Below are 8146 nucleotides of genomic sequence, written 5' to 3' on the forward strand. Positions count from 1 at the left end.
TAATGAGAGAAGAAGAACGAAATTTCGGAAATATAGCACGCATACAAGTGCAAAAAATACGAATCACAACACAAAACGAAGAGACAAAGGAAATTGAGAAATGCAGAGTTTCAATTATTTTCAAATATTTGTATGACATTATTTCGCGCGCTTTCTCAAAACGTAAGTTACGTTACACATACATTCATGTGATCTTTCCGCATAAAGTTGCTTTGACATAACTTATCTACCATTATATTATATCGATGTCAACCAAAGTTTGCAGCTTCTTATTGTCGTTGTTGTCATAGATAATTAGCAGTTCTTAACCTTTCAGAAACGGGAAGCCCATCTATTGGGAATCATATGGACAATTAAAAATTAACTGAATTTTAAGTAAAATGAATACATCAGTGTCAAATAGCGGTTTCTTCTCTGTAAAAGTGTCAACTAAGCTGTCAATTTCACAAAGTTAACCTCAAAAGATGTTTCGTTCACAAAGCCGCCGCTTGAAATGTATGAAAATTTGTGTGGCGTCTCACAACCCAATACTTTTTTGTTCGATTTGAGGTTAGCATTGTGAAATTGACAACTTATTTGACAGCTCAAACGACATTGACAATGATCTATTGTTCGTCGTTTTTTAATTCGAATCTGCAGTAATCACCGTCGACACCATCATTAAATAAATGATTAAATCTGGTAATTCTATTGTTTACAGTAATCGCTTAGTGTTCGATAAAAAATCTGTCACTTCTTTGATTTAACCGGACGTTTGCTATTAAAAGAGAACACTTAAATGAGCTCATCATTTTATTATTGCCGTTGTTGTCGATAACAGATGACAGTTTCACGACAACAGTATCAATATATTTTAATTTGAATCTGTTACTTCACTTGTGTTGAGTATATCATAGTGATTAAAACAGAATCTTTTACTTCGTTTGTCTTACACACATTTTCAGATAGAAGTCGAGAACGGTAAGGGCTCATTGCTTATTTTTACCTTACCTAGCCATTGGAAGTTTTTTTTTCTCGGTAGTAAGTCACCACACTGCATATTATGGTGCAATATTTTCCGGAAGCAGGCGTACACTTCCACTGGAAAGCTTTCAAAAATGGTTAATTATTATCTGTTGACGACAGACAACTAGGTCCCACCGGTATGGGTGGGTCAGATCCCTTGACTGTTGTGTACATATTTGAAAATTTAAATGAAACAATTAAAGGCGTTCCTAGTCGAGTTAGTTTTGATCAATAATCAGTAATTTATTTACAGATGTAATTTACTGACTTCAATTCCACATTTCAAACAGAACCCTACCACTGTTGAACTACTCGACAGATTATCCTCGTTTTCAAACTCGAGCAGGGTAAATGCAATCGTCAGCCCTAAACTAGCCCCAAATTAAGTATTAATTATACAAATATATTAAGGGATTCTTTTGGACAACCTGACGAAATCGTACGCATCATCCAGTGAATTTTTTATATGTGTCTAGGTAGCTATTGGTCCCTAGAAGTCTAAACCACTTTCATAAAAATTCCTCGATTGTTGTGTGGCCAGCGAGAGGTGATCGAAAACCAAAAACAAGCACTTTTCCAGGTACATGTCGTTGGCCTCCCCACCATTTAGTGCTGCGTGGGGATTAGGCCTATCATTTAGTGCTCGTTTAGTGCTGTCGAATGAGCCCTCACCCGAGTTTGGTGCTGTTCAGGGACAAGAGAAAAATGTATTTGAAAGTATGACATATGTCACTTTTTACATTTGACTCAGGATGGGTACTTAACATATTGAAATCTATGCCTATGATTTAGTGCTCATTTAGTGCTGGCAAATGAGACCGGTCTCGAGTTTGGTGCTGTCTGTTGAGCCAAGATATTAAACTTTTTGTGAAAAAAGCATGTCGTTTTGGGGCTTTTGGCTTGAAATTAAAAATATTTTAATTTTATATTTGGGCTATTTAATGTACTCATTTAGTGCTGGCGAATGAGCCCTCACTCGAGGTTGGTGCTGCCACCTGACCTGAGATATTACACTTTTACAGTAATCTTGAAAAATTCAATATCTCAGGTCAGATGGCAGCACTAAACTCGAGTGAGGGCTCATTCGCCAGCACTAAATGAGTACTTTATTGAGCCGCAAATATAAAATTAAAATATTTTTAATTTCGATCCAAAAACCCCAAAACGACATGCTTTTTCCACAAAAAGTTTAATATCTTGGCTCAACAGACAGCACCAAACTCGAGACCGGTCTCATTTTCCAGCACTAAATAAGCACTAAACTATAAACCTAACTTGTAACATGTTGCGAGTCCATTCACTCCCAGCATATTCAAATGACATATTTATGGCCTTCAACTATGTTTTTCACTGATAGGAGAGTCTGGTAAGTCTTATAAGTGGTACTATTCGGCAGCACTGAACAAGCACTAAATTACTGACATATTTCAAACGAATGAGTGAGGGCTCATTCGACAGCACTAAGCGAGCACTAAATGATAGGCCTAATCCCCACGCAGCACTAAATGGTGGGGGTGCCAACGACATGTACCTCACTTTTCCCATGAGAATTTCTCCAGATACACGAAACGTACAAGGTCGTGTGATGCTATTATAAATATGACTGTATGTACTTTCGGGGCAAACCGTCTTATACGCGGGTAGAATTCACCTACAATGAGATATGAGTAGTTGCAAATAGGGGTAAAAACTTGATAATTTCGGCAAATCTCTAACGGTTGCTGACCATTCGAAACGTATCGAAAACACAAGGACTTTTGCCTCTGATTGCTACTGGTCTAAGCTTTTCAATGTCACCCACCTTGCAAGGATAGTGTCTCGATGAGTGTGAATTTGAAGTGTAAATTTAACACCTAGTTCAGCTACTCAAAAAATTCCAACCACAAAAAATTTTACACATTTTTTTTCTTATAGTAATTTCAACTGCTGGATAATATTTTCAAAATCGTTATATCTAAAACAATGACGGGAAGCCCGGGATGCGCATGTCTGCTCTAAATTAGAGCAAACGCAGAATTTTTGTCTGGCGGTTTTGAGTATCATTGCCTACGACGGAAGTAAGCAAATAAATGTTCTTGAGACACATTTTTTTATATCCACTGAGAAATGCTTTCAATTTCAGCAGGCTGTTTTTCAAAAGAATCCCTCATTTCCGGGGCGGATTAAGGTTTTCAGTACCACAGGCATATAAAAATGCAGCGCCAAATTTCAAAAATTCAGCGCCAATTTTGTTTTGTTTTTGCATTTTATTGCACGCATTTTAGAGAACATTATTTGAAATTTGTATGGTGAACGAGTTTCTCCAGCGCCAAGTGTTTCCAGCGGCCTGGGCACGGTACCGAAATTCCCATAGGTTAATCCGCCACTGCCTCATTAAGTCTACGCTAAAATGTTAAAACAACTTTTTTCAAAACTTCAAACTCTCATTCGCCTTCCCTAAACGCGCCCTAAACAATAAGCCCTTACTGAACACAGCCCTAAATGGTGAGGGTGCTGGAGACATGAAGCTGCAAAGTGCTACTGATCCACACGACCGATTTTGTAGAATTTGTAGAATTTGGTTTGAAATTACACGCTCTATAGTGGTCACTTGTTTGAACTTGATTCTCAGTTGGATTCGGCGTTATGTGGTCGATATTGTTTGGGCTAAGGACCCTCATTTTCATTTTTTTGTTACGGACCCTCATCACGCCCCTCCTCAACAAAAAAGAATTTTTCCCGAAATCGGTCAAGCTACTTCCCCATATAAAATTTTTCATTCCATGAAATTTCATGCGCAAAAGTTTGGTGAGTGGACATATTTTGATCTTATAGTCAGAGGTCATACCTTTCTATCGATACCCCACTCAATATATTTCACGTGAGAAAAATCAGTTTGTGGTCGTGAAATCACCAACTCGAAAATAGAGCGAACGGAGTAATCAAAGAAAGTATTCATTTTCATAGATTTGTCTTTAAAAAACATTTTATTTACGGTCCTTCTATCAAAGCCAAATAAAATATGGAAAGTATGAAGACTCTTGAATGAAAATCCTTTATTTAGAAAAATTAAGGCGTGCTGCCTTCTTATAGAAGGGTGCTAATTACACAGCATATCGATCAATAATTAGATTACAAATTAACATCTACTATTACAGCGAATTTAAAAAATAGTTCACAGTTCGTCCAAAAGTTATCTATAAACATGATTGTTCACTATCTGTATCGTCTTAATTAACACTTCTTCAGTCATATCTCTCAATTTGCAAATGTCCAGTTTCACTTCTTTAAAAAAAGTTAATCACACTGTTACCCACCGAGCCACGACTACCGAACCACAAGCCGCGAACCTTCCATTGACGTTTACCGAACGTTGAGGCGTATTTTTCATCGTTGAATGGGATGGTCGTTTGTCTCGTAGCGATGGTTGGGTCGATTATATATGCCACATTAGACGATGGATCGAAGGCAATTATATCGGAGAATCGAGATCTTCCCTCTTGATCGATGGCATATACTTTCTCAAAGCAATTGAAATCTTTGTCACGCAGTAAGTCGGTGATGGAGTGCTTAAAGCTGTGATGTCTGGCGATGATTTGGTGATTATTGAAAGGACAACTTCCAGTGACATGAGGTATTGTTTCGATCTCTCTACCGCATTTTCGGCAGAAGTTGGAAGTGCTTTCCACACCGGGAACGCCATACAGATTTGCATAATTGCTGTTCAGTTTGATTGCTGCTGACCACTCAGACGATGAGAGCGAATTTTTATTGCACACGAAGTCATTGCTTTTGATGTTGGTTTCAAAGTGTCTTACACCGGATCCTTGGTATTTCATGTTACACCAGTCATCGAAGCTTCGTTGACGTAGAGCAGTTCGTAAGGCTTTTGTACTGTCGCCTTGTACACCCAGTGCTTCAACGCATAAGTACATTTCGGCTCGACAGTCTGCGATGCTTTGGAAGAGTTGATCGTCCACTGTGGATAAACGTTTCGATATGGCGAAATGTTGTAGATGGATTTCCCACGATGATCGGACTAGACCAAGACCTCGTAGTCGCCGTGGTGCGTAGAACATATTGTCATTTATGTGCATAGGAAGCCCGATGATTTCTTTGACTGTTCGCCGGATCATAACATCTAATCCGTTGGTGACGTAATGTGGAACTTTGTTCAGCGGTGCAGTTTGTAACGGATACGTGAGTGTCTGGAATATGTACTGGTTGATAACATTTAGCTTTTGATCCGGTTTTAACAGTGGTGATGCTAATAGATTTTCTAGGTCAGCGTTCAACCGTTCGATACATTTATTAAAGCATCCGAGGTACTTGATCTTTTCGTCGTAACCGATGCTTTCAATCACATCGCCGCTAGTCAAACGGAGAGCTTCTCTAACGAGTTTGCCCTTGCTTATTACGATGGCCTGGCTCTTTGTAGGGTTAATTTGAAGGCCAATCGATGCCATAAGATTTAGCACTGCCTCTACTATGCGAATGGCACATTTTGTGTCTTTTCCGACGACGGCCTGGTCGTCTCCAAAGCCTGTCAGACTGAGTCCATCGTAATCCATTGAAAGCTTGTAGCAGAAGCGATCGGCGAATTTGGAGTCACAAAGCTCTTCGTAAATAAAGTTGATTGCGATGTTAAACAGGAACGGAGATAGCGGTGCACCTTGAGCTACTCCGCAATTGACATTGATTTTTCCGGACGATTCCTTTCCTGCGTGTATGGTGACTTGGTTGTTGATTAGAAGGTTCATTATTAATTGTCGTAGGTTGTCGGAAACTGCAGCAGCGTGAAGAGATCGTTGAATATGGTCGTGTCCGATTCGATCAAAGGCCTTAAAGACGTCTAGAAATTCAACAACACAGTCCTAAATATTCAGCCAGTTTTCGAGTTGGAGGACTTCACGACAATTTTCAAGTCAAAAAACTGATTTTTCTCACATGAAATATATTGAGTAGGGTATCGTTAGAAAGGTCTGACCTCTGACTATAATATACAAATTAACTTCGGTCAAAATATGTCCACTCACTGAACTTTTATGACAAAACGATTTCGAAGGGGCGCGGGCGCATGAAATTTCATGAAATGAAAAATTTTGTATGGGGAAGGAATTTGACAAGTTTTACTGAATGCTGTTTTGAGCTCCCAATATGTGCCATTTTGAGTGCATTTCCAAAAAACTTCTTTTTTTAGACCCGTACGAAGCAAGGGGAAACCTATTGTGGTTGTGTAGAGATGCCGAATCCGCAAAAAAAAATCATGTCCGTCTGTCCGTCCGTCTGTCCGTTCTCTAACTTGAGGAAAACGCATCCGATTTTGAAAATTCTTTTTTTCCCCGTTTGGTAATGTCAAAAGACAGGCTAAGTTCGAAGATGAGTGATTTTGGATGGACCCCTCCCGAGCTAGACCCCAATAAGTGCTTTACGGTTTTTCGAAGATATCTCCGGACATTTAAACCCTATACTCGTAAATGATACATCAAATGAAAGATATTTACAATACCAATCGACAAAAAAAAAGTTTATAGAAATCGGATACCCGACTCGTGAGTTGGACCCCTTGGTGTGAACCAGGCACAGTGCGGTAAGCCATTTTTGCTTGTAGGTCGGCCACATTTGAACATATTTTCGCTTTAATAGATAGGTATTGACCGTACCAATCAGGGAAAAAAAGTTTATGAAATTATGTTAACCGGAGCGTGAGCTAGGTCTCTTGGAGTGAGCTCTTATCTGGCTACTCGGCCGTACAGTGAACGTGAAGTATTTTGTCAATATCTCGAGTAAATTTTGACCGAATTTCATGAATTTTTGTTTGTTTGAAAGGTATTAACGAATGTAAAGCGTCGGTAATATTTCCGGTCTACTAACAAAATGGCTGCCGGCGGCCATATTGGATTTTATTAAAAGTGATATATCTTGGGAAAAATGGTACTTAGAGAGTTTCTGTTAACATAGAAGCTATTGATTATGTGTGTGGGGTGTTTCAGGCATTCTATATATGGACATCTATATATACCTATATAGAGCTATATTGAGCTATATAATAGCATATTCCTCTGTGAAATGTTTATTTACAGTGAAATATAGGTAAATATAGCGGTATATAGCTGTTTAAATAGGAATTTATGAAAGTTGACTTCGTACGGGGCTGTCTATATTGCCTCCGGCAAATTATTTGTATATGATAACAAGGCAAAGAGTGGATAATGTAAGTGATTTTAAAGGGCGAATATCTTTTCAGTAGAGAAGAGTATGAAGTAAGAGAAATAAAGAGTTTCACATTAAAGGCTTTTTATACGAATAGGTGTTTCGTACGGGTCGGCGTTAGCTATGTTTTTATAGTGGAGTGGCGTTTCATTTTAAAAATTTGGTTACGGACCCTCATTTTCAAAATTTTCTAAAAAAATTTTTTTTTTTGAATTACGGACCTTCATTTTAATTTTTTTTTTTTTTAAATATTTTTTTTTGGTTACGGACCCTCATTTTCATTTTTTTTCTAAAAAAAATATTTTTTTGGTTACTGACCCTCATTTTCATAATTTTCTCAATTTTTTTTTTTTTTCAATTACGGACCCTTATTTTCATTTTCTCATAAAAAAATATTTTTTTGGGTTACGGACCCTCATTTCCATTTTTTTCTAAAAAAAATATTTTTTTTTGGTTACGGACCCTCATTTTCATTTTTTTCTAAAAAAAATATTTTTTTGGGTTACGGACCCTCATTTTTACCCATTTTCGACCGTTAGACCCTGACTTTCAGTCAAGGGAATAATTGGCGATAACATCCGGCTTTATGTAGTCTCATTTAATAAATTAACTAAAATATTTCGTTATCACACCACAAGAGATACTTGAAACGACAGAAGTAAATCGTAATGTGGCGATACGCTTTCCGTTTCCAAAAAAATTTTAAAATACCGATTTCCAAATAATTCTACGCACAATGCCCAGGTTCTTAAATTTTAGAACATATTTCCCGTTCTCACCTCCTCTACTCTTCTTATCTAACCGATTCAATTTACCGAACATTCTGTTTATCAAACCTTTCGTAGTTTCAATTGTTCTATACGTTGGTTCTTATCAGGCAATAACATATCTATTTATTGACACAAACATGCTTCACTTTCGCTCCACTTAAAGAAAAAATTATTATTAA

Source organism: Bradysia coprophila (assembly GCF_014529535.1).
Source record: "Bradysia coprophila strain Holo2 chromosome X unlocalized genomic scaffold, BU_Bcop_v1 contig_35, whole genome shotgun sequence".
Lineage (NCBI taxonomy): Eukaryota > Metazoa > Arthropoda > Insecta > Diptera > Sciaridae > Bradysia > Bradysia coprophila.